The following is a 12,641-nucleotide window of genomic DNA, read 5'->3' as shown; positions in this document are numbered from 1 at the left end:
CACGTGTGTGTGTGTGTTGCTTTGATCCAATTTGCTCTGGAATATCACTGATGGAGTAGGTGGAAAACCCTGTCACTGCCCCCAAAAGTGATAGGGTGCAATGTATAACCAAAGATCAAGCGCCACAATTTTCCTCTGTAAAGTTGCCATATCAGGCACTGCATGCAGTGTTGCCAACTGAAGAGGACAAAACAGTACCGTTTTGATCCTGTACTTTATCTCCAGTATTAATGGAATCCTATCAATTTTGAGACGTGCTTGGGGATGACTTAATTATAACCGAGGCAAAGTTCACTGGGTGGCGCTGTGGGTTAAACCACAGAGCCTAGGACTTGCCGATCAGAAGGTCCGCGGTTTGAATCCCCGTGACGGGGTGAGCTCCCGTTGCTCGGTCCTTGCTCCTGCCAACCTAGCAGTTCGAAAGCACATCAAAAGTGCAAGTAGATAAATAGGTACCGCTCCAGCGGGAAGGTAAATGGCGTTTCCGTGCGCTGCTCTGGTTCGCCAGAAGTGGCTTAGTCATGCTGGCCACATGACCCGGAAGCTGTCTGCGGACAAATGCCGGCTCCCTCAGCCAATAAAGCGAGATGAGCGCCGCAACCCCAGAGTCGGTCACGACTGGACCTAATGATCAGGGGTCCCTTTACCTTTACCTTTTAAAGTTCACCTGCTCTCATAACTCATGCTGCTCACAAAGAATAAAGTTAAGGTGCTGAATATTATCAGATTCATCTCTTGACAAAGCTGACCAGTAAGGGATTCAGAATGAGTTTAGCTAGAATAATGAGCCCAAGAGAACACTGGAAATGTTCACGAGAAGAAGAGAAATGAAGCAAAAGATTTAATTGCCTTAGACCATGTACAAAGTCACTGGGCAGTACTGCAAAAGGAGAACGTAAAGGGAAGAGGATTTATTTGCATTTTTCTGTTTATGATTATGTCACCCTTTGAACTTCAAGGTAGCTTGTAGCTTACTTTAGTATTCACGTTGGGCACATGGCAATCCAGTGACCTCGTGTTGATTGATAAAACATCTCCCATCTTCATCTACACACTGCAGAGGACATTTAGTAGCAGTGAGAAAAATGTATTCCAAGTGAGTTGCCTCACATTACCATTTTTTTGTTATTTTTTGTTTTGTATTGTTTTTTGTGGTACCCCTGCTATCTAGTAAGCAATGTGAGGTGCTGCCTCTCCTATGTCAATCATATTGTTAATTGGCAGGGCATGGAGAATAAAAAGGGTTCGACAGAGCTCAAGCTTAAATGGATTGGTGGGGGGCAGACATCCTAAAAGGAATCTCTTCTTCAGGAATAGAAAAATGTTTGATTAACAGGTGTGCATTTAAAGCTTCAGTTGGTTAATCCCATCAGTTAATATCTGTAGCTGTAGCAATGAGTAATTATCAGCTGTCTGGCTAGCATTTTACCTCTGGAAGAATGTGTGGCTATACAGTAAGATGCATGGTGATAGGATGCAATCAAATTGTCAGTACTTCTTCCTGGGATAAAAAAAGGTGGACAAACCTTCAGGAGCAGTTTCAAAAGCCACCTGCAATCACCTACACTAGTTGTGAACATCATGCCAAATGATGATGATCTGTTAACCAGCATGGGAGAGAGAGAAAATAGCTGTCATGTGGCTAGCATCTGCTTCAAGGTCTGACACGACTGACACTGCTATAAAAAGAAAACATATTGCAAATCAATAAATGTGTTTGCTATCACCTCTTAAATAAGTAAAGATTGTAAACTCAGAGCTAAAAAGACAGATGGCACTTTGTTGGGCTCACAGTTAAATTCTCTCTGTCCTTTATTAATTACTTCCTACTCACACCTCTGAAGAACAATATTAATGGTGCAGTGCACCATCTGGAAAAGTTAGAATGTAGCATGCCTCCCCTATCCGAAACTGAAATGGCCTTAAGCCAGTGTAAATTACTTACCCCAGCATACATCTCTGCTTAGCTGGGGTGACAAAAAGCCCTGCTAGTGTGAATTACATCAAGTATAAAGGGAAAAGAGAGACAGGAGTGAGTGTATTGGGGCAGGAAGAAGGATAAACAATCCTCCAATTTCGCTATACAATATTCTAACTATTTTCATTTACTGGTCAGAGTTCATTGGCCACAGAGTAACTTACACCACCCCAAATGCCTGTGTATTTATAATTCACTCTGTATGAGTCAATGGGAAGGCACAAAATGAAGGCTGATATTTTGTGCTCCTGTGCACACACACATGAAACCGCCTGGCCAGAAGCAGTTAGGACATAACTTAACATGCACAGGAGATACCCCAGCATATCTGCCTGAATAGCATTGCTCTTACCATTGTTCTCCATAAGAACACAGTTCAGTACACCAGAGGGTTAACTCGTGGTTCTCTGGAAGTTGCTAGACTCTAATGTCCATCAACTCCAGCCAATATGGCCAGAAGTCAGGGATGATGGGAGTTATAGCCCAGCAACATAGGTAAAGGTAAAGGGACCCCTGACCATTAGGTCCAGTCGTGACCGACTCTGGGGTTGCGGCACTCATATCGCTTTATTGGCCGAGGGAGCTGGTGTACAGCTTCCGGGTCATGTGGCCAGCATGACTAAGCCACTTCTGGCGAACCAGAGCAGCGCACGGAAACGCCGTTTACCTTCCCGCCGGAGCGGTACCTATTTATCTACTTGCACTTTAACGTGCTTTTGAACTGCTACGTTGGCAGGAGCTGGGACCAAACAACAGGAGCTCATCCCGTCACGGGGATTCAAACCGCTGACCTGATCGGCAAGTCCTAGGCTCTGTGGTTTAACCCACAGCAACATATGGAGGGCCAAAGATTCCCCTTCCCCGCCCTAGGCTGTGTTCAGGATTGCAGTCCAAAATTTGCATTTTCATGAACTGTTTCACAGCCTGTCATCACTAGAATTCACAACTTTCAAACTGCTACTTCCTCTTTTAAGAGCTCTGGAAGTTGAGCGCTGTTTGTTTTTATACCAAGTGAACCAAAATAAGAGTGAGCATCTGGGGAAGAGGAAGACAATCACGATTATTTTTGATATGGGGGAGGAGGGCAATTCTGCTTCTTGTTTTTTTGTAGTATTGATTGTGAAGAATCAAGAAACAAGAAACCAACAAATTAGCAGAAAAACAATAGAAGTCTTTTTAAGATAGATAAGAAATAACAAATACATAGCAACATCAGGGTGTGTGTGGGTGTGTGTGTGTGGGTGTGTAGGAGCTAGTTCATACAGCCATTTCTTTCTTTTGTGAAAAGTAACCACAGATTAATTTGGTTGTGAATAGAGACCATCATGGATGAACTAATACAGACAGAACTTCATATTGCACAAACACAAACTATGCTTATGAAGATGGATGGTACTTAATTTTAATTTATTAAGTGATAATATGTTGTATGTATCTTTTTTCTTTTTTATCTTTATCTTTTATTTTTTGTTTGTCTTTATTATTGTTAGTCTTTTCTTTTTTTTACTATGTTTATCTACTGAAAATAATAAATATTATTTGAAAAAAACAAAAACACAGGAGCCTTCAGTGAGACATACTGGTTATGTGATAGCATGATTCCTTAATAATTTACAGCTTTTGCTGATCCTCCAGTTCTGAATATGTTTTATTTAATACGAAACTTGATACCACTTAAACCAATGAGTAGGAATCACTGTTTCAAAAAATAGCAGCCAACCTCCTGAAAGGATTGCCTTTGCCTCTTTTGCTTCACATTGTTAGCCAGACATACACAAGACCCACCCAATGTTATTGCACATTTTATGTCTCCCGCCACTGCCCCTCCAAATCCTTGGCTTTCCTGTAATTTAATTTTTTTAAGTATTTTTTATTAAAGATTTATTGATTTACAAAAGTATGTGCAATGTCTCTTTTTTCAAGTTACATTTTCTACAGTTCAGTTTCATTTGTTGCAACATTAGTGTTACATTAGGAATAAAAGGGGGGAAGAGGTGGAGGGAGCCATGGTGGGTGGGGTTGGGGTTGGGTGGCGATGTTTCTATTTTACTTAATGTATGTATGTGTGGGGCTTTGTGTCAGCGTCGTTTGTGTAGGTTCTCTTTGCTATTTGCTTGTGTTCCTTTGGTGGTGAGAGAATTTGGGGTTGGCCTAGGATGAGGTTGCTTGTTTGTGATTGGCTGTGGTGAACTTTGTTTTCATGAGTGAGTGGGGTGGGTGGGTGCTTTGAATTAGGTTACTCATATTGATTCATATGCTTTTGGCGAATTCTTGTCATTGTCTTGTTGGGCTGTGTATGTGATGAAGGGGAGCCATACCAGGGTGAAGGCATCTTCTTCTGTTTGCCCCCGTGTCAGTTTCAGTTTATTGGTTATGTTTCCCATACTATTACCACTGGTCCATGCTTACTCCTGACAGGTCTCTCCAGTGTCTGGTTATGATGTTTCCGGTTGCTGAAAGTAGGTGGGTTATGAGTTCTTTGTGATGTAAGTGGGCATTATCGTCTTGGAAGATGTTTAGTAGAGCCAATTCTGGGGCGATTTCTAATACAGTGGTACCTCGGGTTAAGAACTTAATTCATTCCGGAGGTCCGTTCTTAACCTGAACTGTTCTTAACCTGAAGCACCACTTTAGCTAATGGGGCCTCCTGCTGCCGCAGGAGCACAATTTCTGTTCTCATCCTGAAGCAAAGTTCTTAACCTGAAGCACTATTTCTGGGTTAGCGGAGTCAGTAACCTGAAGCGTATGTAACCTGAGGTACCACTGTATTTTAAATGATACATGGAGCAGGCTCTGCTTCAATCTGGCCCTCTACTGTAACCAGATGGAATGGCTACTGTTAGTAAAGAGCAGAGGAAAGGAGGAGTTAAATGGATTATTGTGTATTAGTCTTAATTCTTAGTCACAAATAGTATCTTAGTCACAAATTCTCTTGCACATCTAGGCTGCACAATTATTGATTGCCTCAAATTCAATGTGGAAATCAACTGAAATTTATTCTAACAAAATTTATAAACAACTGAATAGAAGGCAACAACCTCTAAGTGGTTTACATAAATAAGAGAATTTCCTACACCTAACAAAACCCAGTGTACATTGTTGCACAGTGAATATAAAAAAATCATAGCATGGGATAACACAAGGCTCATAATAATTGTGGCTTACCAGATTTATTTCACACAAGCAGAGGGTTTTCAAACAACCCTCAAACTAATACTAGCGACATGCCTTTTAGCTAGTCAAAACATTACATGATTGATTTGTTTCATTCCCTAAATTAGTTGCCGATTAATACAATAAAAGAGCTAACAATCAAAATTACTTCAAAGCAAAAATAATTGTTTCAAACATCGTACAAAGAGTTACCATTTTGAAAGGCAGATTTTGAAACAAAATACAGCATTCTGAAAATTGCAACAATTTTATATTCCCATATTGTAAGTGATAACTAATGTATTTGTTTGTGTGATGTATTTGGCGTGGCAGTGAGCCAAATATTTTAGTTTATTTGCTCTACAGCTTGTTGACCTTGCTTATAGCAGATGTTAGGTTTGTATCTCTGATTCTAGCCATTCTTTCATCAGGAAGCCCAGGTTTGCTATTTTAAAATGTATCCCAAGCGTTCCTTGTTCAAGGTCACAGAGTATAAACAGCTATTCTACTCACCTTAAGTTTTTGTTCTGTAACAGGATTCATACCTTGCTAGTGAAGTGATGTAATTGAACTTGATTTTGTCTCAGCAGGTCGTTCCTGGTACATAAATATTTCTGTGTGTCTAATTCTCACCTGCAAAAACTCCTTAGCTGGGAGACAGCTATACAGGGGAGCCTACTGTCCATTGTTACCAGAAGCTTATGGCCAGGCATAGACAAACTCGGCCCTCCAGATGTTTTGGGACTACAACTCCCATCATCCCTAGCTAACAGGACCAGTGGTCAGGGATGATGGGAGTTGTAGTCCCAAAACATCTGGAGGGCCGAATTTGCCTATGCCTGCTCATGGCTTTCTAAATACAAGGGTACATTCTAGAGACTCCTCACACAGGGCAGGATCTGCCATAAGGTGTCTGTCTGGACACACACATTTTGTATCCATGGGCAAGGGTGTGCATGCAGTATCCACTCCTATGTTGCTCTGTGCACTCAGTCCCTGGCCATGGAAAATATCTGTAGAGGACATCTCCTCATGTTCATCTGAATGCAGACAGAACCCTTGGTGTGATTGGAGACACAGATAAAGCATGACCCTCCAATTGAACAAAGTGTTCTACTGGTGTTCAAGCAAACAGGAGAAGCCCCCTGCAGACCTTCTCTGCTCAACGGTGGGAATGCCCCAAAATCCAACTATTCTGGACAACAGCCATACAAGAAATATGTAAAATAACTAAGGAAGTACAGTGGTACCTCGGGTTACAGACGCTTCAGGTTACAAGCTCCCCTAACCCAGAAATAGTACCTCGGATTAAGAACTTTGCTTCAGGATGAGAACAGAAATCACATGGCGGCGGCGCAGCGGCTGCGGGAGGCCCAATTAGCTAAAGTGGTTTCAGGTTAAGTACGGACCTCCGGAACGAATTAAGTACTTAACCTGAGGTACCACTGTACCTACTCCCAGGGCTTTTTTTCCAGGGGGAACTCACTGGAACTGAGTTCCATCACCTCTCAGGTGGGCGCCATTGCCTTTCTAAGAGAACAAAGGAGGTGCTCCTGGTGAGTTTCAGCACCTGTTTTTCTAGAAAAGAACATTCCCTACTTCATTTGGTTCCTCCTCTTCCTGAACTGTTCTCACTCAGGAAGGTCATTGCAAGAACTCTGTGACTTTAATAAATGGTGGCTGACAGCACAGTCCTAGCCATGTCTACACACCAGAAGTAAATCCTTTTGAATTCAATGAGGCTTACACCAAGGTATGTAGGATTAGGATGCAACCTGAGTTTGCTTGTTACAACCTCATCCCTTTCTCCTTTTCTGTCAAGTCTTTTATATTTAAAAACCTGCTGGCAGGTGCTGTCGATAGGGATCTTATAGAAGCTACCCTGGCCATGTTTCAATTAACAGTAATTTGGAAATATTTGGGGAAAGTAGCACACTAAATAGCTTTTAAAAGTAAACATGTATGGGGTCTATGAGAATTTGGAAGAGCCAAAAGATAAGACAGTGTTGACATTTACTTCATTTAAGAGCTCTCGGCTTCAGATAGCTATGGTTCTTTCCATAAGGATAAGAGCCAAAGCAGTTTCACCCTCAAGCTGTGGATACAAACAGAAAGGAGTTTCTTTCAGATTGAATCTAGTTCAGGAGGTGGGAAATTGTACATCAACATGACCCCTCTACTGCAATGTCAGTAGTCCCAGAGGGTTTTTGTTGTTGTTGCTGGCACCATTGTCTATTTTGTGCTTAAAATGGCACTTAATGAATTACATCACCTAGTCAGTTAAAGCTTGCAGCTCTAGAAACAGCAAATGAATAATACAAAATGTGAAGTTCATTTTGGTTTTCAGAAACAGCTGTATTTGTGTATTTTTCATTACAGAGTTGGTGTGCTCCTTTCTGTACCATTGGTTATATTAGAATAAGTAATTAAAAACAGATCTGAGTGGGAAAATGTGATTGATAATAATAACAATATCTGTCTGGATGTATGATATGCAGATTTTATTTCCTAAATGAATTAATAATACATTATTTAGAGATGGATCAGAACTATTAAAAATGCATCTGAGGCAAATGAATAGATAGATACCAGGTAGTGAGCACTATTAAAATAATTGCTTTAAGAGCCATGCATAAAAGTAACATTGGGACTGACAGATTTTATGCCACAATTGCTTTATACCAGTGCTAGCATGCCCAAAAGTGCAAGTAGATAAATAGGTACCGCTCCAGCCAGAAGGTAAACGGTGTTTCCGTGCACTGCTCTGGTTTCGGTGTTCTGTTGCACCAGAAGCGGCTTAGCCATGTTGGCCACATGACCCGGAAAAACTGTCTGCAGACAAATGCCGGCTCCTTCGGCCTGTAAAGTGAAATGAGCGCCGCAACCCCAGAGTCGTCTGCGACTAGACTTAACTGTCAGGGGTCCTTTACCTTTACCTTAGCAGCTGTAGTAATGGGACAGCATGAGTTGCTATTGTGAAAGCTGATAATATTCTATACGTTTACATGTTCATTTCAATAAATGAAACCACAGCCAGACTGTGGCTGCTTTTTGCCTTAATGGGGAAACCTTTGACCATTGGTGGACTCTGTGCCAGTAGCGGGTGGCATGGTGGCAGCACTCAGCTGGTCTCCAGTCAATCACAGTGCTGCTGCTTACCAAGATGTAGAAGAGGAGGGGCAAGGCAGTGGTGAGGGCAGCACCGTGCAAATGCACTGGCAGAGCCAAACCAGTACATTTGCACTGCGCCAATCTTTCAACCACCTTGCCCCTCCCCCTCTGCCTTCTGGTAAACAAGAGTGGTGCAACCATATGGAGGTCAAGGGAGCACTGTCCTCTGCTGCTCTGCGCATGTGTTTAGACTCAAAGCTGATTCTCCTGCACATCTACAAAGTGTGCTGTTTTATTTGCACCCTGAATCATTGATGTGCTACTACATAAATGCATTTGAAGTCTTCTGATACAAAAATATTCATTCCTGAAATTTCTACTCCGTCAACATATCTGCAGTGACAGGCTGAGTTCCATGCTGAGATGAACAGCACACCATTAAAGTCCTATCAGCTGTGAAGCCAACAGAGAGTTAGTTGTGAGCTTGGATTGCACATCAGTTTCAGCAGTTCTGATCTACCTGTGAAATGAAGTCCTCAGGGAATCATTCTGTGAATTTCCTGTATCTTTTGAGAAATCAGTGTCTGTTCAGCAATGAAACCATTTGCCTGAGTAGACTTTTTTCCTGCAACAATATACTGTTCTGTTTTACTCACATAGGCAGCAGTTCTGTGCACACTTATGTGGCAGTGAACTCATGGGACTTACCTCTGGAAGATCACATTCTTTTAACTGGAGATACTTGATACTGAATTTGGGGCTACTTGCATACAGAACATGTGTTCTGCCATTGAGTTATAGCCCCTATCCTTTTGGGATCCCCCCCTCTTTCTCTGTTAAAGGTAAAGGGACCCTTGACTGTTAGGTCCAGTCACGGATGACTCTGGGGTTGCAGTGCTCATCTCGCTTTATTGGCCGAGGGAGCCAGCGTACAGCTTCCGGGTCTGTGGCCAGCATGACTAAGCCGCTTCTGGTGAACCAGAGCAGCGCACGGAAACGCCATTTACCTTCCTGCCGGAGTGGTACCTATTTATCTCCTTGTACTTTGATGTGCTTTCAAACTGCTAGTTAGTCTTATGTAGTCTCTTGAAGTACACACATATATATTCATATGATACTGCTGCCTATATAATGCCAAGCTATTCATCTCTCTATCCTGATTGGCAGATGTTTTTGAGGTTCCCAGGCAAAAATGTTTCTCTGTATAACTAGGCCTTTAGCTGATTAACATTCTATGGCTTTTTAATATTTGTGGGAAGAGGGTTATTGGTTTATTTTCATTCTTGTTTTATTATGTACTGCATGTTCTCATTTTGATTTTTGTGAACCGCCCTGTGCCCTGTAATCTTTGGATAAAGGGCAGTATACAAATTAAATCAATCAATCAATCAATCAATCAATAATAATAATAATCTTTTGCACCCCTGCTAACAAGAGCCCTTTTAACTGGCTTAAACTTGGACTTGTACCTAGGGTTTTTTGTATGCAAAGCATGAACTCTACAATTAAGCTATAGCTTCTTTCATTGCGACCCAGCTGGTTCATCTGCACAAGGAATGATCTGAAAGTCCCTGTGGCATGTAAGCATACTTGGAATGATGGATTAATCATTCTGGTCTCATCAGAGAACATTCCACTGATTACCATGGATCCTGAATGCAGTTGCAGATCAATGATTTCCTAACACAAGAATGAAATGATAGGGGGGAGGGGAATGAAATATGTGTTGAGGATTCTGAGAGCTAAGAGTATATACAGCACATTTTCCTAAAGACCACACTCTTGACATGGGATCTACAATGCAGGAACCAGCAACAAACATCCCTGACAGATGGCAGCCCAGTCTCTCCTTAAATAATAAAAAGCAGTTGATTAGGATCCTTTCTAAGATATGTGACACTTGGTACTTGAAATCTCCACAATGGGGCATACTATAACTAGCCTTTAAAGCAAAAGAGGAATAAAACTACAGCATTTGAAGGTATTCTTATGAAGCTAAGGTGGTAAATGCCAGAATGTAGCTGGCTTGTTGCCTGTAAAACATGAGCAGAAAGCTGGTCATTTTTGATAAGTTGTTGTGTCAGTCTATTCACATGGGACAGATGGCCTCCGGCAGATTCCAAGGCCAAGTTATATAACCATGCATCTATAAAGAAAGTAACTGTTCTCTTTGAGGAATGGTCCACGTGGGAAACCTCCAGAGGCAAGAGGGAAGTTGGCTGGAGAATAAGAAATGAGTGTGTAGCACTCAGCAGCCTCAATGGCAGTTAGATGCTCAAGGCTATATGTTAGTACAACAGCAGCCTATTGCATATGAAGTGATATCGGAAGTCATTGTGTTTTCTGGGAATTCAGTTAAGCGCAGCAACCTTGGAAATAATGTCTCTGGCCACAGCCCAACTACTCATAATGGAATTCTCTGCATATATAAACCACCGGTATATAGCAAGGGTTTAGCTGCCTGTTCAGATCACTGATCAGGGATGCTGTGCTTTGCACACTTAACTACAGAATGAGTGTGGGGCTTACTTCTGAGCAAACATGCATAGGATCATGGCTCTGTACAAAACGGCCATAACCGTTTGAACGGGCAGAATGATGTCGTCTCAGGTAGCAGGTGCTGGGGTGCTATTCACCTTGAGCCCCGCCCCAAACCATTCCTTCCCATCGATGGACAAAGCAGTGTGTGTCCCATGGCCTTACCTGCAGCCCTAAACTAGCCTGCTGCCATCAGGTACAGGGGAGGACACTCTTTTCACTAGGGCTGAAGAAAGAATCAGCTGTCAGTCCAGTCAACTTCTCTACAGGAAACTGCCTTTGGCAGCTGAAAGTCTTAGACTGCCAGCCCTGTGTACAATCTGTGTTAGGAGAACCCAATCTGTATTAGGGGTGGGCATGCTGCTGGACTCTCCACTTTAGTGAGTCTATTGCTTTAATGATAGAAAACAGCATAGAAAGAATCCTATTCATATTAATTGCAGTTGAAGGGGAATGGTCCTTTAGATCAGGACCATGGTGCTGTTGGGGGAAAAGGCTCACTTACACAATATGGTACTATACATTTATTTATTTATTTATTTATTTATTTGCAACTCGCCTTGTGGGCATTTGCGTATGTTTTCATCCTATATATGCCTCCTCCAGTGGCGTAGCGTGGGTTGTCAGCACCCAGGGCAAGGCAAGTAATTTGCGCCCCCTAACCCGTGAGCCAGGTAGGGGCAGAGAGCTGCGAGTGCGAGCGCCCCCCCAGATGTTGCGCCCGGTGTGGCCGGCCCCCCCTGCACCCCCCACGCTACGCCACTGGCCTCCTCAAAAATAAGTCTCATTGAGCAGGTGTGGACTAGGACCTGACTCAACCATGAAGCTTATTGGGCAACCTGTCAGTCTCAGCCTAAACTGTGGTGGTGCAGTGGTTAGAGTTCTAGACTAGGAACTGGGAGACCAGGGTTCACATCCCCACTGGGACATGACGTCTGCTGGGTGACCTTGGGCCAATTACTCTCCCTCAGCCAAACCTACCTCACAGGCAGGGTTTGAAACTCCCATCATTCTAGATGCATTTTGCGACAGGGAATTTCATTAGCGCAAGCAGTTTCTGAGCTCTGGGTGCAGTACTGTGCCTAAGCTTTCAGATTAGAACTGCAGAGTTGAAGGAAAGGAGGACTTTTTTCTGCCTGCCCACTTCAAGCCACTTTCTGAAGACTGGAGAAGAGATCCTCTTAAGAATATTACGGGGGTGGGCAGGGGATGCATGGCTTTGTTTTTTGCAGTCTTGAGATGAGGACTAGACCATGTGAAAAATGGACTTAAGATTTTAGCTGCAGGTCATTCATTTTCAGCTTTGTATTCTTGTTATTAAAAAAGCACGCCTAGATGTTCCACTGTTAATAATAATAATAATGTTTATTTATACCCCGCCCTCCCCAGCCAAGGCCGGGCTCAGAGCGGCTTACAAGCAATAATAAAAACAAGTTGAATGATTACAACTTAAAAACAAAATTAAAATGCAACATTAAAATATTAAAATGTGGCCTCCAAAATGTTGCGCCCATAACCTAGGTTTAAGGTGCCGTTTAGCTCCTAGCTTTCATATCTGAGTTTCTAATACTGCTGTTATAGTTATATCTTGTTTTTCTATATAGGAGGAGAACCTCATTTAGCTATGTATTTTTATTGTTTTTTTATTGATTAAGGGGGGACAGCTGCCTCTCCCTTGGGTAAGTCTATGTCCACACGTCCTTCCACTGAGTGCAAAGCAAACTGCAACCGCATCGCCCCATCGATGCGTCCGGCTGCCGGTCTACCCAGAGCTCCCGGCGGCGCCAGCCCGGCCTCCCGCCCGCCATGGGGCGCCCTGTTTCTCCCTACTTCTCGGCGCGCATGCCCGAATAGGACGCGT

Source organism: Podarcis filfolensis, assembly GCF_964270895.1.
Source record: "Podarcis filfolensis genome assembly, chromosome: 3".
Lineage (NCBI taxonomy): Eukaryota > Metazoa > Chordata > Lepidosauria > Squamata > Lacertidae > Podarcis > Podarcis filfolensis.
Note: the sequence above shows the minus strand (reverse complement) of the source record.